Source organism: Rhinoraja longicauda, chromosome 2, assembly GCF_053455715.1.
Source record: "Rhinoraja longicauda isolate Sanriku21f chromosome 2, sRhiLon1.1, whole genome shotgun sequence".
NCBI lineage: Eukaryota > Metazoa > Chordata > Chondrichthyes > Rajiformes > Arhynchobatidae > Rhinoraja > Rhinoraja longicauda.
The window spans coordinates 49,606,117-49,633,909 of record NC_135954.1 but is presented as its reverse complement, the minus strand read 5'-3'; the positions used below and the strand labels follow the sequence as shown (position 1 = coordinate 49,633,909).

The window sequence follows — 27,793 nt, the reverse complement described above, 5'->3', positions numbered from 1 at the left end:
CCTGCTAATGGAAAAAGGTATAGAGACACAAGAGGCTGAAGATGCTGGAATCTTGAGTAAAAAACAAAGTGCTGGTGGAACTCAGTGGGTCAGGCATCATCTGCAGAGGAAAAAGGACAGACAATGTTTCGATGAACAGTTTTGCAGACTGATGGAATAGAAAGAAGAAAGTCAAGGGAGTGAGAAGCCTTTCTGTCCTTGGCTTCCTCAACTGCCAGAGTGAGGCCACATGCAAACTGGAGGAAGAGCGCATCAAATTCCACTGAGGTAACCTACAACCCAACGGTATGAACATTGAATTCTCCAATTTCATAAGTTCATAAGTTCTTGGAGCAGAATTAGACCATTTGGCCCATCAAGCACACTCTGCCATTCAATTATTGCTGATCTATCTTTCCCTCTCAAGCCCATTGTCCTGCCTTCTCCCCATAACCCCAGGACACTTTTACTAATCGAGAATCTGTCAATCTCCACCTTGAAAGTATCCATTGATTTGGCCTCTTTTTGTGGCAATGAATTCCAGAGATTCACCACCCTCTATGACAAAATCAATTCCTCCTCATCTCCTTTCTAAAGGTACATCCATTTATTCTGAGGCTATGGCCTCTGGTCCTAGCCTCTCCCACTAGTGGAAACAACCTCTCCACATTCACTCTGCACAGGCATGTCACTATTCGATAAGGATGATGCTAGGAGGCTGCAGAGTGACTTGGATAGATTAGGCGAGTGGGCAAATGCATGGCAGATGCAATATAATGTGGATAAATGTGAGGTTATCCACTTTGGCGGCAAGAACAGGAAAGCAGAGTATTACCTGAATGGTGACCGATTGGGAGAAGGGGAGATGCAACGGGACCTGGGTGTCATGGTGCACCAGTCATTGAAAGCAAGCATGCAGGTGCAGCAGGCAGTGAAGAAAGCGAACGGTATGTTGGCATTCATAGCAAGAGGATTTGAGTTTAGGAGCAGGGAGATTCTGCTGCAGTTGTACAGGGCCTTGGTGAGACCGCACCTGGAGTATTGTGTGCAGTTTTGGTCTCCTAACCTGAGGAAAGACGTTCTTGCCTTAGAGGGAGTACAGAGAAGGTTCACCAGATTGATCCCTGGGATGGCGGGACTTACATATGAGGAAAGACTGGATAGACTGGGCTTGTACTCGCTGGAATTTAGAAGACTGAGGGGGGATCTTATAGAAACATATAAAATTCTTAAGGGGTTGGAGAGGCTAGATGCGGGAAGATTGTTCCCGATGTTGGGGGAGTCCAGAACCAGGGGTCACAGCTTAAGGATAAGGGGGAAGTCTTTTAGGACCGAGATGAGAAAACATTTCTTCACACAGAGAGTGGTGAGTCTGTGGAATTCTCTGCCACAGAAGATAGTTGAGGCCAGTTCATTGGCTATATTTAAGAGGGAGTTAGATGTGGCCCTTTTTGCTAAGGGGATCAGGGGGTATGGAGAGAAGGCAGGTACAGGCTACTGAGCTGAATGATCAGCCATGATCATATTGAATGGCGGTGCAGGCTCGAAGGGCCGAATGGCCTACCCCTGCACCTATTTTCTATGTTTCTATAACCTCCCTCTTTCAGGTAACCCCCCCCCCCCCTACTTATCACCTACCCAGTTCCTTCCCTCACCCCACGCATACATCTTTCTTTCACACCTCCGCACAAATCATCCAGATCCTTTCCCCTCCTCCATTAATTCATCACCCACTTCTCCCTACTCCAAGTACACATGCCCCCCCTCCCCTTTCCATCCACTATCCTTCCTTTCATATTCTCCATTTTACTCCCAATCATTCTTCTTTCAAATTTCACATCCACACTGTTTATTTTGCACTTCACCTACAGCCTTAGTTTCTATTTCCACACGCCCATCATTCCTGCTCATCTGAATCCACCTATTTCTTGCCAGTTCTGGTTCCACCTCTTCTCCTTACCTCTCACTCCCAGTTTTCTCTCCTCCACTCCATCAGTCTGAAGAAGGTCCTGTCCTGAAATGCCGTCTGTCCTTTTCCCTCCAAAGATGCCACCTGCCCTGCTGAGTATCTCCAGCACTTTGATTTTTTGCAAATAGAAAAATATATGATCATTTGAATTGAAATTTGCAGGAGATAGTACAAACTCTGCATTACTGCCCCACTGAAGTGAATACCTGCACCAGTGCAAGATTGGGGTGCGTTCCATAATATAGCAACCTCTGAAAGATTTTATCATATACTATATCCACCAACTCCTGCTGTCACTTTAATGGCATATAGGAGAAAATGGAAAAATTTAATCCTGTCAAGGTAAAAATGTTGCAGATCCTAATTATGAACATGCTATAACCCAGGCAGTAGTGAATGCCTGCAACACTATTTAATTTTGTCATCTCTTTCTCCCCTCCCTCCCGCTCACTACTGACAGATAGCAAAAACATATCACAACAGGCATTCAGAACACAACCTGAAGAAAATAAAATCACAGCACAGATGAGAAAAGTCATTCAACCCTGCTTAATTCATTCAACTAGTTTCTGGCTGACAAATTGGGATTTTTGTTGTCTCTTAGATATCCAGAATGACATCCACACACAGCCATACATGAATCATACCTGACAACATATTTGATAAGCATGCATGGGAAATAACATGCTCCCAAGGGTCAAATCCAGCATGGATTGTTGATTTGATGCCCGCACTCCATATTGGAGTACTACAGTGTAGAAAATGTCTTCTGACTAGAGAGGGCATAACCACTTTATTTTTATATTTAATGCCATTATCATCACTGAGTTCCATCAACAGCCAGGCAGATACGGTTAACCTAAAATAAAAACTGTGATATAAATGACAATCTCTTTGTTCAGTAGAAAAATGCTGGATTACAATGAAAAAGGTGGAAAACACATTTTTGTAATGACAATAAAAACAAATTTGGAGCAATCAAAAATGTTGAATTACAGCATTTGCACTGGATAATTTCTTAAAATGTAATCAATGATTAACGATGTGCAATGTGGCTTATCCAAATGAGTAATGACTACATTCATTTTATAAAAGTACTGTAAGTTGCAGCCCGTTCATCCTGTAAGTCGTGCATTCTGCATATGGAATTCAACCACTACACAATTCATTCTAATTATTTTTATTGCACCAAATATTCTTTTTCTGGATCAAGGATTTGCAAGTCACTGTTCGTAAAGCCACACATGAATCAAAGAAAGATGATGAGCAATCAGAAACAGTTTTAATTAAAGTTGAAATAGTGACGACCAATTACTTTCCAATCAGGAGAGGATATGACAAGCCTTAAGCATCTTATTTACAAGTTTCCTTCTCAGAAACAAATATGAACTGGGTAAACAACATCTCAGGCAGCCATGTGCACAAATCATGACAGCAAAATTTCACTTTCCAGGCCCCAAAAGCTTTTCTTCCCTTTTTTTGGTTCACTTCCCTTTCCTCCACCGAGGATTTTGAATAAAGCTGCCTTTGGCTATGTAGGTTTATTTGTGGTCATTCATGTAAGAGTTTATTAAAACGTATACCTGAATTCTTCAAAGCCGACTCCAACTTGCACTCACAGATTTCCCAGCTGGAATCATAACGCAGCTGTCAAGACAAGTGCTCGTGAATGACTTTTCCCTCGTGACAATCAATTAGAGGAATTTAAGCCTGAAAAATGGGTTTGACCCGCAATGTCGACTGTCAATAGACAATACACAATCGGTGCAGGAGTAGGCCATTCGGCCCATCGAGCCAGCACCACCATTCAATGTGATCATGGCTGATCATTCCCAATCAGTACCCCGTTCCTGCCTTCTCCCCATACCCCCTGACTCCGCTATCCTTAAGAGCTCTACCTAGCTCTCTCTTGAAAGCACTCAGAGAATTGCCCTCTACCACCTTCTGAGGCAGAGAATTCCACAGATTTACAACTCTCTGACTGAAAAAGTTTTTCCTCAACTCCGTTTTAAATGGCCTACCCCTTATTCTTAAACTGTGGCCTCTGGTTCTGGACTCCCCCAACATTGGGAATATGTTTCCTGCCTCTAACGTGTCCATCCCCTTAATAATCTTATATGTTTCAATAAGATCCCCTCTCATCCTTCTAAATTCCAGTGTATACAAGCCTAGTCGATCCAATCTTTCAACATACGACAGTCCCGCCATTCCGGGAATTAACCTAGTAAACTTACACTGCACGCCCTCAATAGCAAGAATATCCTTCCTCAAATTTGGAGACCAAAACTGCACACTGTACTCCAGGTGCGGTCTCACCAGGCCCCTGTACAACTGCAGAAGGACCTCTTTGCTCCTATACTCAACTCCTCTTGTTATGAAGGCCAAAATCCCATTGGCTTTCTTCACTGCCTGCTGTACCTGCATGCTTCCTTTCAGTGACTGATGCACTAGGACACCCAGATCTTGTTGTACGTCCCCTTTTCCTAACTTGACACCATTTAGATAATAATCTGCCTTCCTATTCTTGCCACCAAAGTGGATAACCTCACACTTATCCACATTAAACTGCATCTGCCGTGCATCCGCCCACTCACACAACCTGTCAAAGTCACCCTGCAACCTCATAGCATCTTCCTCACAGTTCATTTCCCTTCACAGATGGTGCCTGACCCACTGAGTTCCTCAAGCAGTTTGCATTTTACTCAACATTCCAGCATCTGCAGTCTCTTGAGTCACTAAATTAAAGATCGTATTCATTGCTTACTCTTGGCTTATTCATAGAAAACAGAGGGTTGTGGTGGATAGTAGATATTGTGGCTGGAGGTCTGTGACCAGTGGAGTTCTGTAGGGATTAGTACAGGGACCTCTGCTGTTTGTGATATATATAAATGTCCTAGACGTAAATATGGATGTGTTGGTGAGTAAGTTTGCTGATGACACCAAATTGGAGGAGTTGCAGACAGTGAGGAATGGTATCAAAAGATACAGCGGAATACAAATCAGCTGTAGAAATGGACATGGAAATGGCAGATGGAGTTTAACCTGAGCAAGTTTGAGATGTTGCATTTTGGGAGGCTGAAGGTAAGGAGAGAGTATACAGTTACTGGCAGGACCCTTAACAGCATGGATGTGGAGAGGGATCTTGGAGTCGAAGTTCATAGCTCACTAAAGGTGGTAAAGATGTCATATGGTATGCTTACCTTCATTGCCAGGAGCATTGAATATAAGATTTAGGAAGTCATGATGCAGCTCTATAGGACTGGTTTGGCTGCATTTGGAGTATTGTGTGCAATTCTGGCCGCCCAATTACATGAAAGATGTGGAAGCTTTGGAAAAGGTGCTTGGAAGCTTTGGAAAGGGAGGTTTACCAGAATGCTGCCTGGAATACAGTTCTAGGGAGAGGTTGTAAAGACTTGGATTGTTTTCTCTGAAGCGTTGGAGGTTGAGGGGAGACTTGATAGAAATATATGTAATTATGAGAGGAACAGATGAGATAAACAGTCAGACCCTTTTTTCCCAGGGTGGAAATACCCAAACCTGCAGGGCATAGCTATGACATGAGAGGGGGGAAGTTTAATGGAGATGTGGGGGGCAAGTTTTTTACACAGAGAATGGTGGGTGCCCCGAAGGCATTGCCAGGGCTGGTGGTGGAGGCAGATACTGCATGGCAGTGGCATCTAAGAAGCTTTTAAATAGGCACGTGGAAGTGCAAGGTTAAGTGCAAGAGGGATATGGATCATGTACAGGCAGGTGAGATCAGTTTAACTAGGCATTATGTTCAGTACAAAATTGTGGGCCAAAGCCCCTATTCCTTGGCTGTACTGGACTATGTTCTATGTTCTATCTTCACAGTTACTTAGATAGAGTAACATTTGACTCTCTTTCCACTTCCCATTCGCATCAAGCATCGCTTTTTTAATTCACTTTGTTATCAATTTGAATTGTTTTCCAATTGATATAAAAGAGATAGAATTTTTAAACATCATGTGCAGCTGGCCTGAGAACATGTACAGACAGTGATCAAAACCTTCATGACTCCATCATTTTCATCAGGAAGATTTCACAATAATCGCCAAGCATTGATGAAATCATTTTGTACTGATCAAATGGTAATAGCAAAAAAACCAAAACATTACAATATAATTACTATCATGGCAGAAACAATAACCCCTATGACACTGAGTTTGTAGCACCTGAAAAACAATTTTGCCAATGCCATTGTGAAAAGAGGATATTTGGAGAAGGATCACAAAGAATGAAGGGAGGTGGAATGCTGAAAAGACGGTGGCTGAAATGCCGGTCACTAATACTGATGAGATGAAAGAGGAGAGGAAAAGGCCCACCCTCCCAATCTGTTGAAATCCTTCTGCAGCATCCATGCTTCCTCAATACCACCTGCCCCTCCACCTATCTTAGATTGGCTGCGGAATCCTTTAACATGGACCAGTCCACCGACTCAAGGCAAGTCTCATCTGTTTGCTGAGACCAGCACTATGACTTTCTGTAAGGGATCATCCCGCTTAAGTTTCAGTTTGCGAGTAAGGAATAGAAGCACTGTCAGGTGGCCAGATTTCCAACGTGTAGCAAAGGGGGTGGAGCAGTCACTGCCTTTTGATGTTTGTGTAGCAGTGGTCAAGGATGTTTGGGCCTTTGCTTGGACAGGAGACATGCTGATAGTATTTTTGGTAGCACACACTTGAGTTTGGCCAGATGGATTTGGTAGCACACACTTGAGATTGGCCAGCTAAGATGAACAAGACCATAGGATATTTTATTCCAAATCTATTGGTAGCAGTGTGTAGTTCCTCAAGAGCAACCTACACATCAGCATGGGGTGGGATGTAGTCTGCTGACAGGATAGCCAAATTAAATTCCCATGGCATGTAGTAAGGACACCACTTCAACATTTAAAAATGCAGGTCCAGGGAACAGGAGCTCGCCAGAACTGTCACGTCCGAGCACCATGAGGAGTTAATTAGGAAGCTACTGACCTAGCCTGAGGATGCCATACAATCCATCAGTTTAAGTGAGAAGTCCTTGGTGTGTAGCACATTCACGTGAATCAAAAGTGAGCCAAATTCCTTTCATGCAGCAAAAAGAGCTTTCATTTCATTAGTCTGAGGTATAGCTGAGTTCAGATACAAAATATGAGAAAAAGCTTGCTAACTTTCTTGCTGCTCAGTACTCATAGACAACAATACTTGTATTTTGCTTGCATAAGCTGTCTCGTGGCTATCAATGAATAATTAAACATTGTTTCATTGAAAGCTTTTAATAATTGAAGTGGGTTCTTACATAATTAACCAAATGTTCTCACTGTAAATATGGATATCTTCAATTTATCTTTTATAGATAAGTCTGTTTTTCATGAGATTTTTAGATAAAATTAATTCTCTACGTAAGACATGTTTTAGTCATTCTCATTAGGAACAGATATTGGAGATGTGGCCATATACTGTACAGAATTTCCAAAAACAAGAGGATATATTGCTGGACTTCCTGCACTGACCCATACCTTAACACGATCTTTGAAAGTGCAGATTGATTGCAAAGCAACTGATTATTTTGTGAAATCGATTTTGAAGTATTTCACCATTGAACAAAATGCATGCAAACTTTACAAATTTTACATAGAATGGTAGGGTGTCCTTCAGCCCACCATGTGCTGACCATGATGTTATCTAATTATCCCAAATGCCTGCACGTGATCCACATCCCTCCATTCTCTGCCTGTTCATGTGTCTGTATGTCTCTTAGACTTTGCTATTATATCTGTTTTTACCAGCTCCCCTGGCAGTGTGTTCTAGACACTTGGCACAATCTTAATGTAAAATATTTGACTTGCAAATCTCCTTTAAACTTTGCTTATTCACTTTACACCCAGGTCCTCTAATATTTAACACTTTAATCGTGGAAATAAGATTCCTACCCTATCTACACGTCTCATAGTTTTATATACTTCTATTCAGTCTTCCTTTGTCCTGTGAAGATCCAGAGAAAATAATCGAAGTCCGTCCAACTTCTATAATTAAGACGCTCCAGATTTCCAAAAATGATTCCATTTCATTCCGACCTTTGCTTAACTGAGGTCTGATAATGGCACATGTCTCCCATTACATTTTACAGCTGACCTCAGTTAACTGCTTTCATATGATACTATACTTTAGGATACGATAGAACTTTATTTATCCCAGGAGGGAAATTGGTCCTCCAACAGTTATTAAACACAAGATACATGAAATTAAAGTGACGAGTGGAAAGTCCAGGATTGAGCATGTGCAAAGATTGGAGGGGGAAGGGGAGTCAGCCTACCCCGCGAAAGAAGGGGAAGTTGTCCACTTTGATAGCCGCAGGGAAAAAGGATCTCCTCTGGTGTTCTGTGCTGCATCTTGGTGGAACCAGTGTGTCATGGAGTATTATGTTTTATGTGTCATATGCGAGTATTGATCTGTAGTGGATTATTTTCTTCAACATATAACAAAAGACAATCTGACATTCATCCAATATTGGATTTGATTTCCAATTTCGGATCATGCCCATTTATCTTTTTTCATTCATTTCATGAGATCCAGAGAACCAGAGGATATAGGTTTAAGGTAAGGAGGGAAAAATTTAATGGGAACCTGAGGGGTAACTTTTTTATACAAAGAGTGGTGGGTGTTTAGAACGAGCTGCCGGAGGAGGTAGTTGAGGCAGGTACCAATGCCACGTTTAAGAAACATTTAGACAGGAACATGGATAGGATAGGTTTAGTGGGATGTGGGCCAAAGGCAGGTAGGTGGGACTAGTGTAAATGAGGTATGTTGATCAGTTTAGGCAGGTTGGGCCAAAGGGCCTGTTTCCACGTTGTAGGACTCTATGAGATGAATGGCTTATTAGCAAGTCTCCCCAAAACCATCAGCGATCTTTCTCATGAAGGTATTTCCACAATACTGTTATGTAGTAATTCAAAGATTTCGATCCATCACCAATGACGAGGGAGTGAAATAGAATTTTGTGTAGCTTGGTGGGGAACCTGTTGGAACCTGCTGGACTCACGATGGGGCCTGAGACTGAATGAGAGGACGGATGCGTACTCATCTAACCTCTCATGCATTCCTAATGTCTCTGCTGCAGAGCGCCTGCAGAATAGTCCAATAACACTCTGTACTCCCCCCCTCAGCAAATCAGTGGTTCTCTCTTGCCCCACTGTCCAAACATTAGCACATTCTGGCCCAACATTTCCTGAACCAGCTTGGAATCAATTCTCAATTAATAGTTTCCTGTGAAGTGGATTGGTTTGTTTCTCTGCTTTAAAGGTGCAGCAGGGTGCAATTGTTGAATCACCTTCAACGTGATGCCCAATTCTAATGTGTATCATTGTGATGGAAGCCACTCTGGTGATCATATTGTTAAGGAATTTCAAATTCCTGATAGCATGTTTGTTGGTATAATTAATCTCCCTGTTAAGAACTGAAGATTACTTCTACATGATGCTAACTACTAATGAGAAAAAGTGGGACTGGTCAGGGATGAGACCTCTAACTCCATCCTATGTTCCTAGACACTTGCCTTTAGTCAATACTCATAAAATCAACGCTATTATAGCCAGGCTCATTAGATATAAAGCTAAAATCATCTGAGAGAAGCGCAGTTGGGAACTAGTACATCAGAGGAGTTATTTGTTTCTGAAATAATCCTTTGATACAAGGGGCAAGACTCTTGTAAGGAATGGGTCAGATAGTTATTAAATCTACCTAGATTTGCAGGCTTTTAAATCTAAAGGAGAGCCACAGATGACCCTGAATCAACTGAGACATCTTTCTCCAGGTCTCAACCCCTATTACAATGTGCACTCTTGTTTCAAATCACTTTTTGGTTTTACCCATCTCAACATTTTGTAACCTCCCCCTCCAGCTTTACAAATTTCTGAGATGTGGTTCATAAGTGATAGGAGCAGAATTAGGCCATTCAGCCCATCAAGACTACTCCCCCATTCAATCATGGCTGATCTATCTTTCCATCTTAATCCCATTCTCCTGCCTTCTCTCCATAACCTCTGACACCCGTACTAATCCAGAATCTATCTATCTCTGCCTTAAAAATATCTATTGATAACCTCCAGTCTTCTGTGGCAATTAATTTCACAGATTCACCACCCTCCAACTCAAGGAATTTCTCCTTATCCCCTTCCTAAAGGAACATCCTTTAATTCTGAGACTATGACCCCTGGTCCAAAACTCCCCACTAATTCTATGTTCCTTTATTTTAATCTCCCTGCAGTTGGTGTCTATCTTACCTTCCTACCAATGGATGCTCTTCATGGGAATGTGCACATTTTATTCATCCTGTAAAGCATCAGAGACCCTCTGCAATACATTGTATGCACAATCGGTAGATAATGGCTGGGACCATTTCCCTGCATTTAGTAACAATAACCAACTCCACCACCCAAAAAAAATTATAAATGCCTATGCTTTTTGATTAAGGAACACTTAATCCCATGGTATATTTGAACCCTACCTGCCACCATAAGACTGACTGCTCTCTTGATTTACCTATCATTGCCTTGGTTTATTTGTCACAGCCATTATAACTGCAGCCAATTCTTTCATTTCCTTGGCTTTAGCTTTCCAACTTTAGTTCCACCAATATTATACAGTGAATTAATTATATTATCCTGCACAACTCCTCTCTATTACTCTTTCATTCTCTAACCAGGAAACTAAGATGGAGTTTTATTTTGTGTTCCCAACATTGCTTTAGCCTCAAAAACAATATATTTCCACCATTCTTGCAGCTTAACTTTTATGAATTCAAGGTTATTACAACTAAAATCACCACTTAATACCCCAGGCCATCTTTCTAACACAAGATTAAATCAGTACAAAATCATAATGTTAAAACAATGTCAGTCTGAGTATATTATGAAATGCAGCATTTTCAAAAGGGCCTTCATTGAGGACTGATGTGGTCATTATCAAAGATAGGATTTTACATTATGCATTCCAACTTAAAGCTCATGGTACATCAGACAGTCCAGGCCATTACTTCAGAGACTTGTGTCATTTTGTTATGACAGTTGTTCATCTATTATTTAACTGAACGGTGGCAGCAACAGAGGTGGCGCAGTGGTAGAGTTGCTGCCTTACAGCACCAGAGATCCGGGTTCGATCCTGACTACGGTGCTGTCTGTATGGAGTTTGTATGTTCCCCCTTCGACCTCGTGGGTTCTCGCCAGGTGCTCAGGTTCCCTAGCACACTCCAAAGGCATGCAGGTTTGTAGCTTCATTGCCTTCAGTAGAAAATAAATTATAAATTGTCCCAAGGCTCTAGTGTAAGGGGATCGCTGGTCGGCGTGGACATGGTGGGCCGAAGGGCCTGTTTCTGCACTGTATCTCTAAACTAAACTAAACTCATCAAACAATTCCACCATGAATATCTATGAGCAATACACAATTCACTATTTATTCAGTATTGTACCATTTCAGTAAAAGCAACAGGTTCTTTCATCATCAGAACAAAAATATGTAAATTTGTTTTACACTTTTCATGAAATATTTCCAAATCTAGTGTTTGAATTAGTGGTTCATGAATCAAATTATAATCTCCTGCCCTTTTCAGTTACTGGTTATTGATATGAACAATCAACTAATGCTATTATTTTCAAATTTGTAGTAAACATCTTGTAATGACATCCGTGCAAATTTAAAGATTTACTAGATGACCCACAGACCCGTTGGGTCCAAACCTCTCCAGCAACCCTCCCCTAACTGACGGCTCGTGGACCCCTTGACATTAGTGCAAATTTAAAGATTAATAAAAGATCTTTAACCTTTGATAACAGGGGGAGCATCTACTACAGTGCCCTCCATAATGTTTGGGACAATGACCCATTTTTATTTATTTGCCTCTGTACTCCGCAATTTGAGATTTGTAATAGAATAAAATCACATGTAGTTAAAGTGCACATTGTCATATTTTAATAAAGGCCATTTTTATACATTTTGGTTTCCCCACGCAGAAATTACAGCTATGTTTATACATAGTCCCCCCACTTCAGGGCACCATAATGTTTGGGACACATGGCCTCACAGGTGTTTGTAATTGCTCAGGTGTGTTTAATTGCTTCCTGAATGCAGGTATAAGAGAGCTCTCAACAGCTGGTCTTTCCTCTAGTCTTTCCATCACCTTTGGGAAGTTTTATTGGTTTATCAACATGAGGACCAAAGTTGTGCCAATGAAAGTCAAAGAAGCCATTATGAGATTGAAACAGGAATAAAACTGTTAGAGACATCAGCCAAACCTTAAGCTTACCAAAATCAACTGTTTGGAACATCATTAAGAAGAAAGAGAGCACTGGTGAGTTTACTGATCGCAAAGGGACTGGCAGGCCCAGGAAGACCTCCACAGCTGATGACAGAAGAATTCTCTCTATAATAAATAAAAATCCCCAGACACCTGTCCGACAGATCAGGAACACACTTCAGGAGTCAGGTGTGGATTTGTCAATGACCACTGTCCGCAGAAGACTTCATGAACAGAAATACAGAGGCTACACTGCAAGATGCAAACCACTGGTTAGCCGCAAAAATAGGATGGCCAGGTTACAGTTTGCCAAGAAGTACTTAAAAGAGCAACCACAGTTCTGGAAAAAGGTCTTGCGGACAGATGAGATGGAGATTAACATATCAGAGTGATGGCAAGAGCAAAGCATGGAGGAGATAAGAACTGCCCAAGATCCAAAGCATACCACCTCATTTATGAAACACGGTGGTGTGGGTGTTATGGCCTGGGCATGTATGGATGCTGAAGGTACTGGCTCACTTATCTTCATTGATGATACAACTGCTGATGGTAGTACCATAATGAATTCCGAAGTGCATAGACACATCTTATCTGCTCAGGTTCAAACAAATGCCTCAAAACTCATTGGCCGGCGGTTCATTCTACAGCAAGACAATGATCCCAAACATACTGCTAAAGCATCAAAGGAGTTATTCAAAGCTAAAAAATGGTAAATTCTTGAGTGGCCGTCAATTACCCGATCTGAACCCAATTGAGCATACCTTTTATATGCTGAAGAGAAAACTGAAGGGGACTAACCCCCTAAACAAACATAAGCTAAAGATGGCTGCAGTACAGGCCTGGCCGAGCATCACCAGAGAAGACACCCAGCAAATGGTGATGTCCATGAATCACAGACTTCAAGCAGTCATTGCATGCAAAGGATATGCAACAAAATGCTAAACATGACTACTTTCATTTACATGACATTGCTGTGACCCAAACTTTATGGTGCCCTGAAATGGAGGGACTATGTATGGACATATCTGTAATTTCTACATGGTGAAACCAAAATGTATAAAAATGGCCTTTATTAAAATCTGACAATGTGCATTTTAACCACATGTGATTTTTTTCTATTGCAAATCTCAAATTGTGGAGTACAGAGGCAAATAAATAAATGATGGGTTTTTGTCCCAAACATTATGGAGAGCACTGTATATCAGAGTTGATCAGAGTTATTAACTCTGATGAAAGAGTAATATATTATTCATAATATATTACTATATCTATATTCAAGATTGTTCATGATCAATATCATATTATTTTTTAAAGTGATATGAAACAATCCTCTGAGAAAACACTAAATGCAGGGAATAACATTTGTTAAGGTTTAAATTATATGCGAGGGGACGGGAAAAACGATGGGAAATTGGATTGCCCCCATAAATGAACACTGGGACTGCAATACATATCCGAGTCTGTTAATTGTAATGCAGGCAACAGGCTCCCTGTTCATAAAGGAAGATGTAGTAATTCTGCATGCGGCTCTGTCAGAGGTGTGGAAGTGAAACTCGTCAGGAAACCGTAGAAAATGGCACAACATGGTGAAGAATAAGCTCCGTTTTAAAATGTTTCACCTTAGGTCTTGCTTCAAAAGGCTAAAATATGAATCCTATATGGACAGACGGCCAGGGGCTCTTCTGAACAAAGATAGTTCATAAGTCATAGGAACAGAAATAGGCCATTTGGCCCATCAAGTCTACTCCACCATTCAATCATGGCTGATCTATCTTTCCCTCAACTCCATTCTCCTTCCTTCACCCCAAACCTTGACACCCTTACTTATCAAGTATATCTGTTAATCTCCACCTCAGAAATTCCCAAAGACGGCCTCCATGATCATCTGGCACACAGAACTCCACAGACTAAAGAAATTCCTCCTCATCTCCTTTCTAATGATATGTCTTTTTATTCTGAGGCTGGGCCCTCTGGTCCATGACTCTCCCACTAATGGAAGCATCCTCCCCACGTCCACTCCATGCTGGCCTTACACTATTCGGTAACTTTCATGGAGGTCCCCTCTCATCCTTCTAAACTCCAGGGGTTATATCCCAGTGCCGTCAAAGGCGCCGTATGTTAGAAGGTAATATGAGCACACAGTGGTGGAAGTTGAGGCTACAAGGCAAAACCAAAACTTCTGGATATAATGCTACAATGATTTAAAGTCTTCATGTGTGTGGTCAGAGTTAGTAGATACATTTTCAGATATCAGTCATACCAAGTTTAATTTTCTGATAGTGCTTGAACTCTAAAAAAAATCAAAGGTTATGGGAGTCGACAGGAGAGATGAGTTTAATTGAGGACAACCATGACCTTCTTCTTTGGTGGTGTGGACGACAAACAAATTGTAAAACTTTAAAATGAGGTTGAAAAGGTAACAGGACATCTGTTTATTTGCAATGGGGTAGGATTGATCTGTCTTTCGGAGGTGCATGATTTATAATTGTCATCAGACCATTCCGAAGAAGGAAAAATGCTTGTGCCTGCAAAGTAAACAACACATCAAAGGGCGATTCTGTATATAAGAAGCAGATGAATATTTGTTTGGTGGGGAATCTACTAGATTGCTCTCATTGTATTTGAGGCTCTTAAATAAAGTCTTGACTACCTACCTGATCTTTGTGGTGTGTTTTAAAGTTTTCTTTAACAGTGGATGAGGTTGTGTAAAAACAGGGCGTGCTTGTAGTTATGTTGACAATGAGATGCTGGCCAGCTGGACATTGGGGAGTGGTGCCGGACAACTCGTCCATTGTTTCCTATGCTGGGGTCGATCTCATCCAGCTCTGGAGATTCATCAACCTGTATGTATATTATGACACCTAACACCACAGCCTACTTAATACTGGAACTTAATCTCCAGACTGTGAATACACCGCTGCCAGGCTCAAGAGCTTTCACATACTTCTTCTTGCGTGAATCCTCACCCACATCCATTGGCTCCACAAAATAGATTTTGGGGGTGATATAATGGTGTTGGGAGATTAGTACTGGATCAAACTGATGTGTCACACCTGCAGCCAATGGCACCTCCTATCATTTAGAAACCTGTAATCCTGAGTGTTATTGTTGTTGTTGCCTGTTGTTCTGCAATAAGGGAGAATGAAACATTTTACATTTATTTTTAAACTCAACCTGCAGTAAACAAGAGCGATTGGAAAAATGAGAGACACAGTTTTTCAAATACCTCCCAGTGCTGTAATGAGCTAGAGAGCAAGAATCTTTGTTGTCATGGTCACTTTGTTAAAACAATTCTTGTGTTGCTCACAAATTGCAGTTGTTAACTGTAGCCGGGAGAACATTTCAGTGAGGTCTTTTTTTACTGACATTCAATTGTCGTGTTCATTGATCTTTACTGCGGTGCTGGTAGAACTGTTCACCAAACATTCTGAGTAGACATGTCCTCTTAATGATCACCATTCTGGCCCTCTTACACCTTCCTCGTCAAGCTCTGCATCCCCACTACTCAGGATGTATTACAATCTGAATGCCTCTGAATCCATTCACATATCTAACCATCTGGTTTGTGCAGAAGCCTTGGTCAATGAAAAATATGCAGCATCTTCCTCTCTGCATCCTAGATAGTTGCATTACCTGAACGCACCATAGAAAGCTAAGTGTACAACTGGAGCAACAATCAGAAGAAATCACTCAGCAACCAACCTGCGAGTAGTGGACCATCCCTCTGGGTGGGATTCCCTTCATGCTGCTGAATGCATGTTCAGCTGTACAAGGTCAGTGGAGGGTCTCAGCTGAGGCAGTGAGATCTAAAAGATAGAGCCAGAGCTAAAGCACTCACTGATTGACTCCATGATCTTCTTGTTCTGCAGTCTTCTGAGGAATGTTCACTGTATGTGCGTTCAGCACTCTCACCAAATTGGTAACACCGTGAAGCTCCCCAACAATAAGTGTGCAACTAACGAATGCTATTTTGGAAGTCTAGGCATGCCCCTCCTAATTTCTCAATAACAGTTTTAAATCATTGTAATAATTTCTATTACCTTGAATGAAATTAGCCAATCTGCCTGATTAGTTAAATAAGGCAGGTATGACGAATAATTTTAACTGCTCTTCCCATTCCCATGCTGGCCTTTCTGTCTTGGGCCTCCTCCATTGCCATATGCAAACCAGATAGTGCTTGACCTGCTGACTTAATGCAGCACTTTGTGGTGTTTTATATAAATCATCTTGATGTCACTGTTCATTTTCTGTTAACAGTCTTTCTCTATCTTCATGTTTAAAGTATGCTTATTACATTAATTGTAAAGACTGCAGTTGAGTAGTATTTACATAATTTATTAAAAATATAATTGTATTTTGGATTTTAAAATATTAATATTTACAAATTAATAATCTTTATACTTGCTTTGAATGATATTTAAAGCACTATAGTTAATATGGATTGATTCATTTAATGTATGGGCAAAAATTATTAACATGTTAATTATAAAATAGATACACCGCAAACAGTAAGCTACAAGATGACAAATGTACTAGCTAATGGGTATATTGTCATCTTACAATTTGTGAGGCATTTATTTATAATTAACACATTAACATTTTGGTGTGTTGTGGAATGTTAACAATGATCTAATGAAGTATACAAGCCTGGAAACATGGCCATTTGTTGAAAATGTAAAGTCAATAATTTTGGCTGGTGTGTGTATATGGGAAACACTGACAACTACAGTGCTTGGTCCCATGTTCAAGCCATGTTGTTTTCCATATATAATCCTGAAACTGAAATGCTGCTTTTCCCGACAAAATAAATGCACTACACACTATAGCATGCTGGGAATTTAAATGCACTACACACTATAGCATGCTGGGAATTTAAATGCACTACACACTATAGCATGCTGGGAATTTAAATGCACTACACACTATAGCATGCTGGGAATTTAAATGCACTACACACTATAGCATGCTGGGAATTTAAATGCACTACACACTATAGCATGCTGGGAATTTAAATGCACTACACACTATAGCATGCTGGGAATTTAAATGCACTACACACTATAGCATGCTGGGAATTTAAATGCACTACACGCTATAGCATGCTGGGAATTTAAGGACATTTTGGCATTGGCTCAATAAACGCTTAAAAGCCTATCCATTTTCAAAGACCTCTTCCATCTATTTCCTTGGTGACTTTGAATATTGAAGGAATGGCCGCACTTAAAACGTTCATAACTGGCTACAGGATGTCATGAAAAGTGCAATGTAAGTAGAAACTCTGTGCTCCTGAACTACTTGTACATTAATTGTGCAGAGATTCTGCTCTTTAGAAGCCACCAAACATTTGCAGAATTTAATTGTTTTCCTTTATATTTTATGCTGTGTTTCCAAACTCACAGCCATAGTTCTGCCGTTACAACAGAGAGAAAGAAATCATGACAGAATTCTTGGATATATCGACATTGTCTTCTTTAATGGCTATCATGAGTGATATATTGCACTAGTTCTCCCCTAAGGTAGGAAACAATGTATTTGCTTTTTCTTTCTTACCCTCAACTTCTAACATTAATTATCTCCCAGACGATAGGGTTGCCTGAAAGTTCCTATTTTCAATCTGGTTTGCAGTGTTTCTGAAAATACATTGAAAGAGGGTTCAAATCTTATTAAAATGTGTGTTATTTAATCCTGTATCTTAACTGCATCTACTATATTTTCCTTCTAACTGTAATGTAGCTTTTTACCATATTATGACCAATACTTCATGATCCACATTAAGCTTTCATTTCTTCCAACCTGACAGTGGTTTATGCCATCTACAAAAAGCACTGTAGCAATGGAACAAGGCTCCTTCAATAGCAGTTTCCTAAAGCCTCAGACTGCAAATAGAGGTACCAGGAAATATCATTGTCTCCAGCTGCCTTCAGGTCATGCAGCCTGGTCATTTATCACTATTATCAGGGAATGAGAAACTGCCCACAGTTCCCTTTTCATAGGTTCATATGTCATAGGACTATAATTAGGCCATTCGATCCATCGGGTCTACTCTGCTATCCAATCATGGTTGATCTAATTTTCCCTCTCACCCCATTCTCCTGCCTTTCCCCCATAACCTTTGACACATTGCTAATCAAGAACCTGTCAATCTCCGCTTCAAAAATACCCAAAGAATTGGCCTCCATAATCGTCTGGGGCAATGAATTTCAAAGATTCACCACCCTCTGGCTACAGAAATTCTTCCTAATTTTCTTTCTAAAGGTACGTCCTATTATTTTGTGTCTGTGCTCTCTGATCCGAGACTCTCCCACTAATAGAAACATCCTCTCTACATCCACTCTATCCAGGCCTTTCATTATTTGGTAAGTTTCAGTGAGATCCCCCCGCATCCTACTAAACTCCAGCGAGTACATGCCCAGTGCCATCAAACATTCATCATATGTTATGCCAATGATCCCCGGGACCATTCTCATAAACCTCCTCTGGACCCTCTCTAATGTCAGCACGTCCCTCCACAGATAAAACTATGCTTTCTAGTATTTGATTTTTCTATCCTGTGAAAAAGGTACTGACTGTATATCCTATCTATACCCCTCAGAACTTCATATACTTCTATCAGGTCTCTCCACAATCTCTGGCATTCCAGAGAAAACAATCCAAGTTTGTCCAACTTCTCCCTGCAGTTAATACCCCCTAATCCAGGCATTATTCTGGTAAACATCCACTGCATACTTTCCAAAGCCACCACATCTTTCCTGCACATCCAACCTGCATTTCTTGTAATACAGTTCTGGTCGCAATACTCCAAATGCTGCCTAACCAAAGTCCTGTAAAGCTGCATCATGATTTCTTGACTTCTACTCAATGCTCCGACCTTTGAAAGCAAGCAGATAATATGCCTTCTTTACCACTCTACTTGTGTTACCACTTTCAGAGAGTTATGGACGGAGTTAACATCAATGCAGTTAAGTGTTATGCATTAATTGTATATTTTCCTCTTATTTTCATCCTCCTAAAGTGCAACTCCTCACACTTGCTCAGATTAACCTCCATCCACCATTTCTCCGCCCATTTCTGTAGCTGATCTATACATTGATGTAAACATTGACAGCCTTCCTCACAGTCCGTGACCCCGTCAATTTTGGTGTCATCTGCAAGCTCATGAACCAACCTGTCTACATTTATGTCCAAGTCATTTATGTATATCACAAAGATCAGAGCACTGAAACTCTACAGGTCAGACATCCAGCCTGGATAGTGTCCATCTACCATAACCCGCTGTCTTCGAACAATAAACCGGTTTTGAATCAATGCCACCAAGTCCCTGTTAATCCCATGCATCTTAATCTTCTGGGTCAGCCTACAGTGAGGGACTTTATCAAATGCCTTCCAGGCCCCATTGGCCCTATCCCCAAACTCCCTCTCTGCTACATTGACGATTGCATCGGGGCTACCTCCTACACCCAGGCAGAATGCACGGACTTCATTAACCTCAGTACCAATTTCCATCCTGCACTCAAATTCGCTCGGACAATCTCCAACATCTCCCTTCCGTTTCTTGATCTCATCATCTCCAACGCAGGAGATAGACTATCGACGGATATCTATTATAAACCTACAGACTCGCACTGCTATCTGGACCAGTGCTTCTTAAACTCATTCACCCTTGAGTCTTTATCACCAACTTTCATTCGCCTTCGACTAAATTTTCTTATGTTTTTCGGTAATTTTCATCTTATTCTCCCTTGTGTATAATTTTATATATATTAAGTCATTCACCCTTCATGCACCCCTCTCGTTTCATTCACCCTTGGGTGAACCATTCACCAGTTTAAGAAGCACTGATCTAGACTACACTTCTTCCCACCCTGCCTCCTACCAAGATTCTATTCCCTACTCACAATTCCTCCATCTACGTTGCATCTGCGCCCAAGATGAGGTGTTCTGTACCAGGACATCCGAGATGTCTTCAGTCTTTAGGGAACAGGGGTTCCCTTCTTCCATCGTAGATGAAGTACTCACACGGGTCTCCTCAGTACCTCATTCTTGCTCTTGCTCCCCTCCCCTGTCTCAACTGGGACAGAGTCTCCTTAGTTCTTACCTTTCACCACATCAGCTGTCGCATACAGCACGTAATGCCCCGACAATTTCACTACCTCCAACAGGATCCCACCACTAGCCACATCCTCCCATCTCCACACCTTTCCACTTTCCGCAGAGACCATTCCCTCCGCAACTCCCTGGTTAACTCATCACTTCCCACCCAAACCACCCCTTCCTCAGGTACCTACCCCAGCAACCACAGTAGATGCAACACCTGGCCCTGTACCTCCTCCTTCCATCCAAAGACCCCGACAGTCCTTTCAGGTGAGGCAGAGGTTCACTTGCACCTCCTCTAACCTCATCTACTGTACCTGCTGTTCCAGGTGTGGACTCCTATATATCGGCGAGACTAAGCGCAGGCTCAGCGATCGTTTCATTGAACGCCTCTGCTCAGTCCGCCTAAGCCCACCCGATCTCCCGGTTGTTAAACACTTTAACTCCCCCTCCCATTCGCACACTGACCTTTCTGTCCTGGGCCTCCACCACTGTCAGAGTGAGGCCAAATGCAAATTGGAGGAACAGCACCTCATATTTCGCTTGCACAGCATGCAACCCAATGGTATGAATATTGATTTCTCTAACTTCAAGTAACCTTTGCTTTCCCTCTCTCTCCTTGTCACCTTCTAGCTAACAGTGATCTATTCTACATTTTCCTTGAACCTCATCTCTTTTGATGTCTCATTTTCACACCTTACCCTTCGTTATCTCTGTGTCTCTGTCTCCCCTGACTCTCAGTCTGAAGAAGTGTCTCGACCCGAAACATCACCTATTCCTTCTCTCCAGAGATGCTGCCTGTCCCGCTGAGTTATTCCAGCATTTTGTGTCTATCTTATTAAAATCCATGTTTGGTGATCTAAGTGGACTGATGAATTTTCCTTCCCTGTTATATAGGGAGTTATTTAGAAATCGTTAATGTTATTTACATTCGTTCTCCCCTAGTAGCACAGATCTATTGTGAGTATTTTATGAATACATGATAGATATTTACATAAGTATCAGAAAGAACAAAAGCTGAAATGGGGTGCTTATGAGAAAGATGCTTTAAGGAATGGGATATTATGAAATTTGCAAAAGTTCCAATTTAATATACATATTATACACAAATTTATTTCAAGTCTGATGTGCTATGGAGATTTAACAAGCTCATCAGGAAGGCTGGCTCCATTCTGGGGGCGAGTTGGATTCATGGGAGGTGATCTTGGAGGGGAGGATGCTCCTCAAACTGTGGAGCACCTTGGACAATACAGCTCACCCCCTCCATGACACACTGGTCAACCTTCAGCAACAAACAGGTTCCACCAAGATGCAGTACAGAACGCCACAGAGAACCTTCTTCCCTGTGGCTATCAAACCTTATAGCCCCTCCCCCTTCTGTCTGGGGTAGACTGACTCCTTGCACATCCCCAATCCTTTCCACTCGTCACTTTAATTTCATGTTTCATGTATCTTTTGTTTTACGACTGTTGGCAGATCAATTTTCCTCCTGGGATAAATAAAGTTCTACCTTATCGTATCATATCGTATCGTATTTCCATTATACTGGAATTGAGAGATAAAGGGATTATACAGTGGTGATGGTGAGGTGGAGAATCAACCTTGAATTAAATCATGAAACAGATCTAAAGGACTCAAAGGGCTTCCCTTGCTCCAATTATGTTTCAAGAACCTCACCAGCAATCAGTTGTTATTTCTGTTCCTGTGTTTACCCTCAGCTATGTTATTTGTTAATCAAAAGCAGAAAAAGCAGTAAATGCTCAGATCGGGCTGCGTAAGTGAGAAAAATATTACCATTTTGAGATTATGACCTAAAATTAGAACTTTTGGATTATTGTAGATTATTGTTATTACTTTGTGAAAAAGGATTTGAAGGACCTTCAATTAATGATTAGGCTAGGATAGTAAACACTAAAAAAACTGTTAGAACTAAACTGCCTTCTCACCAGGTCTGAGGAACAAAAGTGTCATTCTATACTCACAGACACCATCATCTGGAACAAGGATCAAAGAAGTTCCACACTACATGTAAGGTAATATGAGACATCGGCTCGATCGTTTGCGATTGTCCATTGATTCCCCTGCCTGAACATTACCACAGCCATGAACCCATGTTACCATTTCGGTAAGCAACAAAATTCTGGATGAATGCAATGGGTCAGGCAGCATCTCTGGAGAGAATGGATGGACAGTATTCAGGTTTGGACCCTTCTTCCGATTGAGGGAATTGGGGGGGGGAGAAAGCTGGAAGAAATGTGGGTGGGGAAAGACTGGCAGGTGATCGGTGGATACAGGTGAGGGGAAGGTGATTTTGACAGATGACAGCCACAAAAGGCTGGAGTAACTCAGCGGGTCAGGCAGCATCTCTGGAGAAAAGGAATAGGTGACGTTTTGGGTTGAGACCCTTCTTCAGACTCAGCCTCGACCTGAAACATCACCTATTTGTTTCTCCAGAGATGCGGCCTGATCCGCTGAGTTACTTCAGCCTTTTGTGTCGTCTTTGGTTTAAACCAGCATTTACAATACCTCCCTGCACGTGATTAACAGATGGGTGGAGTAGCTGACTGAGGCTTGAGGTGAAAAGGAGACAAAAGTGTGTCAGATAAATTAAAGAAGAGGAGTAAAATATAAAGCCAGAGGGTAAGATATAGGTGGAAGGAGAGGAGGAAACAGAGGGAATAAAAGGGAAATATGGGAAGGGGATGGGAAAAGAGCATATGGAGGAGGGAAAAGGAGCAGCGTGACCAGGGTGGTGGGAGATGGTGTGAGAAATATGTTGGGTGGGAGTGGGGGAAACAGAGGGTAGAATAAGAATGTGTTACTTGGAGAATTCAATGGTCATACCGAAGATAGACACCAAAAGCTGGAGTAACTCAGCGAGTCAGACAGCATCGCTGGAGAAAAGGAATAGGTGACATTTCGGGTCGAGATCGTTCTTTAGACTGAGAGTCAGGGGAAAGAGAAATGAGAGATATTGCCGGTGATGTAGAGAGATATAGAACAAATGAATGAAAGATATGCAAAAAGTAACGATGATAAAGGAAACAGGCCATAGTTAGCTATTTGCTAGGTGAGAACGAGTACAGATAATGAGACTCATAAGACGACTTTGAAGCTGGTATGACCTGGGTGGGGGAGGGATGGAGAGGGAATACAGGGGTTACTTGAAGTTAGAGAAATCAATATTCATACCACTGGGTTGTAAACTGCCCAAGCGAAATATGAGATGCTGTTCCTCCAATTTACATTTGGCCTCAATAACAATAGAGGAGGCCTTGGACAGAAAGGTCAGTGTGGGAATGGGAAGGGGAATTACAGTGTTTGGCAATCTGGAGATCAAGTACGTCCAGGCGGACTGAGTGAAGGTGTTCAGCAAAACAATCGCCCAATCTACGTTTAGTCTCGCCGATGTATAAGAGTCCACACCTTGAACAACGGATACAGTAGATGAGGTTGGAAGAGGTGCAAGTGAACCTCTGCCTAACATGAAAGGACCTTTGGAGTCCCTGGTCAGAGTCGAGGTAGGAGATATAGGGACATGTGTTGTATCTCCTGCGGTTGCAGGGGAAGGTACCTGAGGAAGGGGTGGGTTGGGTGGGAAGGGATGAGTTAAGAAAGGTGAGGGAGGTGTCAGAGATGGTCCAAGTGAATTTGAAGTCAAGCTGGAAAGGGAAAGATTTATGAGGATGTTGCCAGGACTAGAGGTTCTGAGCTATAGGCAGAGCTTGAGGAGGCTGGAACTCTATTCCTTGGAGCACAGGAGGATGAGGGGTGATCTTATAAAGATGTATAAGGTCATGAGAGGAATAGATTGATTAGATGCACGGAGTCTCTTGCCCAGAGTAGGTGAATCGAGGACCAGAGGACACAGGTTTAAGGTGAAGAAGAAAAGATTTAATAGGAATCTGATGGGTAACCTTTTCACACAAAGGGTGGTGGACGTATGGAACAAACTGCCAGAGGAGGTAGTTGTGCCAGAGATTATCCCAACATATAAGAAACAGTTAGACAGGAATGGCCTGTTTCCACACTGTATCACTCTATGACTCATGGTGGGATTACTTTGAAGGTGGCAAATATGCCAGAGAATGATGCGTTGGATGCAAATGCTAGTGGAGTGATAGACAAGGACGAGGTGAACTCTATTCATGTTCCATTTGGGGGAAGAGAGAACAAGAGCACAACACAGAGGAGTTCCTTCCTACACAGAGAAGACACAGATGAGAGCTCCATCCACAACAGCAGGGCAGGGAGATCATGTTTAGTGAAGAAAAGGACAAGATACCCTAGAGTTGAAATCTTCATCTTGGCAGCAGATGCACCAGAGCTGGAGAAATTGAGTAAGAATGGCGTCCTCACAAGAGGCAGGGTAGGAGGAGATATGGTCAAGGTAGATCCTCAATTCTCAATACAAAACAATACGACTTTCCCCAATTACATGCCAAACATGCAAGCAAATTGAAACTTAATCATGAGTTTTAATCCTCTTCAAAAATCCCACTTGTTTAGCATGGATTTCTCATATTATGAATTCAGACATGATGCAATAAACTCCTGGAGAAGTTTGAATGGACTTGGGCAATTTCAGACCGACTTCCAGCTGCAGGCGCGGCGGGGGTTTCCCGGCCACATGTTGAAGAGGCTCTTTCAGACGTTCACATCTTGCTGCCGTCACTAGATCGCGTTTAATTTCTGATCAACAGAATCAGGTAGCAGGAGGATTAAAAAAACATCGACCCACCTGAGAAGAGCTTCGCACTCTTCTCACCTCCGATCAACCCCGGGACGGTGCAGCCTCCAGTACCCGAGTCTGGCCGCACAACAGGCTATCTATCGATCACATTGATTAAACCATCCCGCCGGTCCCCTCCCCTCCCCTCCCCTCCCCTCCGCTCAGCTTCGCTCCTCCGCCTTGTTTGTTTTTGTTTCCTCCTCGTTTTTATCATTTCGCTGCCTTTTAGTTTTAGTGTTTGTTTAAATGTCAGTGGTCGGATGTACCTGCGCTTTGTGCTGGGACAGCTCTGTGTGACCCAGATAGTCAGTCACCTCCCCGTGTTGAATGACCATCTCTTCCATCACTCACTGCCCATCCGCGGGGGGTTAGGCTTTAGTTGTGGAGTTGTTTGGAGGGGATGGGAGGGGTGGGGGTGGGGGTGGTGCTGGCCGACGGGAACAGCCCAGTAGCGTGTCCCCGCCAAGCAAGGCTGAGTTTGGTGGCGGTGGCTGGGGCTGGGGTTGGGGGCTGGGCTGTGCTGGGACTGGGGCTGGGCTGGAGTTTGGCGGCGGTGGCTGGGGTGGGCTGGGCTGTGCTGGGGGCTGGGCTGGGGCTGGGGGCTGGGCTGGGCTGGGTTGGGGGAGTGGGGAGACTCCGTGTGGTGCCCTGGTTATGGAGTAGACCGGAGGGACCAGATCTCCACCGCCCTCCCTCCCTCCCTCCCTCCCTCCCTCACCGGGACCGAGCACTTGCATGTTTGCCGTGGCGTGGTGTCCCATCATTTCAGGTCAGTGGTGTTCGTCCTCTTAACGCGAGGCTCCCTCCCCCCGCTGCCACATCTTGATCGGGATCGGCCGGGCGACGCGACTTCACTGCGGGTCAGCGCTCTGTCCGCACAGTCAGTCAGTCAGTCAGTCAGTCAGTGCCCACAACAGCGGCGGCTCCAGGTACCGGGGCGGTCTGTCATTGTAGCGACACGTCGGCTGCATGTTCACACACACACACACACACACACCCTCCCCCACACACCCCCCCCCCCACCACACACACACACACACACACACACACACACACCCACCCCCCCCCCCCACACCCCCCCCCCCCCCACACACACACACACACACACAGTGACCAAGATCAGACAGGTAACTAGATCTGACTTTTTATTTCTCGCCAAAAGGTGACAGTCAGCAGATTGCCTGTGAGACGTTATTGATAAATATGTGCAAGACTGTTTAAAGTTTGCGCTTGCTCTGTGTTTTGACTGGATGTGTGTGCACAACAAAAATAATAATAATCAGAATTCAAAGCCACCTCGCCTTCATAGCGGCGATCTTGTTCTTTGCAGCCCGAGCCACGTCAAATAGTGACAGGATGGATGTGGCGGGCAGTGGTGAGCCGCCGGTAAGTTGCCGGGTTGGCCGCAGCTGCTGTCACTGGCGGCCGTGGCTGACTGAGCAGCGAGCGGTCTGTCTGTCTGTCTCCTCGCCTGCCTTCCTCCCGCTGGAATATCCCATTCGCCCAGCTCATTCGGATCCCCAGACTTCGAGGACCATGTCGTTATTGGGGCAGGGCAGCGTGCCTTACATTTTCTGATTTGCCTTGGAGTGGACGTGCGCGGTAACCGAAACATTTTTTTAGCTGCATCGCTCAGCTCGCATTGGTTTTAAAAGCATTAGTCACGGCCGGTGAACATGTTGGATTTTTCATTTATCGGTGGTGTGGTGTGTGGCACTGACCTGCTGCTGTCTTCTTAAGTTTACGGTGCTCAGTGACTGGAGTTGACAACGAGACCTGGGTGTCGTGGTACACCAGTCAATGAAAGTAGGCATGCAGGTGCAGCAGGCAGTGAAGAAAGCGAGGGGATTTGAGTATAGGAGCAGGGAGGTTCTGCTGCAGTTGTACAGGGCATTGGTGAGACCGCACCTGGAGTATTGCGTACAGTTTTGGTCTCCTAATCTGAGGAAAGACATTCTTGCCATAGAGGGAGTACAGAGAAGGTTCACCAGATTGATTCCTGGGATGGCAGGACTTTCATATGAAGAAAGACTGGATAGACTCGGCTTGTACTCGCTGGAATTTAGAAGATTGAGGGGGGGTCTTATAGAAACTTACAAAAATTTTAAGGGGTTGGACAGGCTAGATGCGGGAAGATTGTTCCCGATGTTGGGGAAGTCCAGAACAAGGGGTCACAGTTTAAGGATAAGGGGGAAGTCTTTTAGGACTGAGATGAGAAAGGTTTTTTTTCACACAGAGAGTGGTGAATCTGTGGAATTCTCTGCCACAGAGGGTAGTTGAGGCCAGTTCATTGGCTATATTTAAGAGGGAGTTAGATGTGGCCCTTGTGGCTAAAGGGATCAGGGGGTATGGAGAGAAGGCAGGTACAGGTTACTGAGCTGGATGATCAGCCATGATCATATTGAATGGCGGTGCAGGCTCGAAGGGCCGAATGGCCTACTCCTGCACCTATTTTCTATGTTTCTATGCCACTTTACCACAGAAAATAAAGGAAATTGCAATTTATTTTCTCGTTTCAGCATTTTTCTTTTCAAATTCAACTTTGTGTTGAAATATTAAACAGCTGTTAATCTGTTAATGCTTTTAAATCCAATTTAACATTCTATTTAAGACCCCCTCCCCATCACAAAAACCCTTAAATGGTGACCCTAACCGGTAACTTTATTTGTAAGCTTTCTCTGAATCAGAAAACCCAGTTTCCTCCCTGTCCTTCCCTTTCAAGTTTTTAAAAGTCA

General features: G+C 42.9%; 1 protein-coding gene and 1 long non-coding RNA gene across 6 annotated transcripts in view; one reads left to right on the top strand and one right to left on the bottom strand.

Moving 5' to 3' along the window:
* LOC144609532 (uncharacterized) lies at positions 1–26,846 on the bottom strand. The gene is made up of 3 exons (XR_013549336.1): positions 26,780–26,846; positions 1,940–2,056; positions 1–100 (listed from the first exon to the last, which is right to left on the bottom strand). It is a non-coding gene; the product is annotated as an uncharacterized LOC144609532 (long non-coding RNA).
* The window catches only part of vwc2 (von Willebrand factor C domain containing 2), a 113,702-nt gene continuing 108,200 nt past the window's right edge, over positions 22,292–27,793 (top strand). Inside the window, exons 1-2 of one of the 5 annotated variants that reach the window (XM_078428028.1) lie at positions 25,729–25,827; positions 26,389–26,444. The gene's annotated coding sequence lies outside the window, so the exon portion shown is untranslated. Of the gene's footprint in view, positions 22,360–25,707; positions 25,828–25,902; positions 25,988–26,388; positions 26,445–26,482; positions 26,661–27,793 lie in introns of those variants that run through there. The other 4 variants (XM_078428011.1, XM_078427994.1, XM_078428019.1 and 1 more) reach the window with 4 other exon arrangements.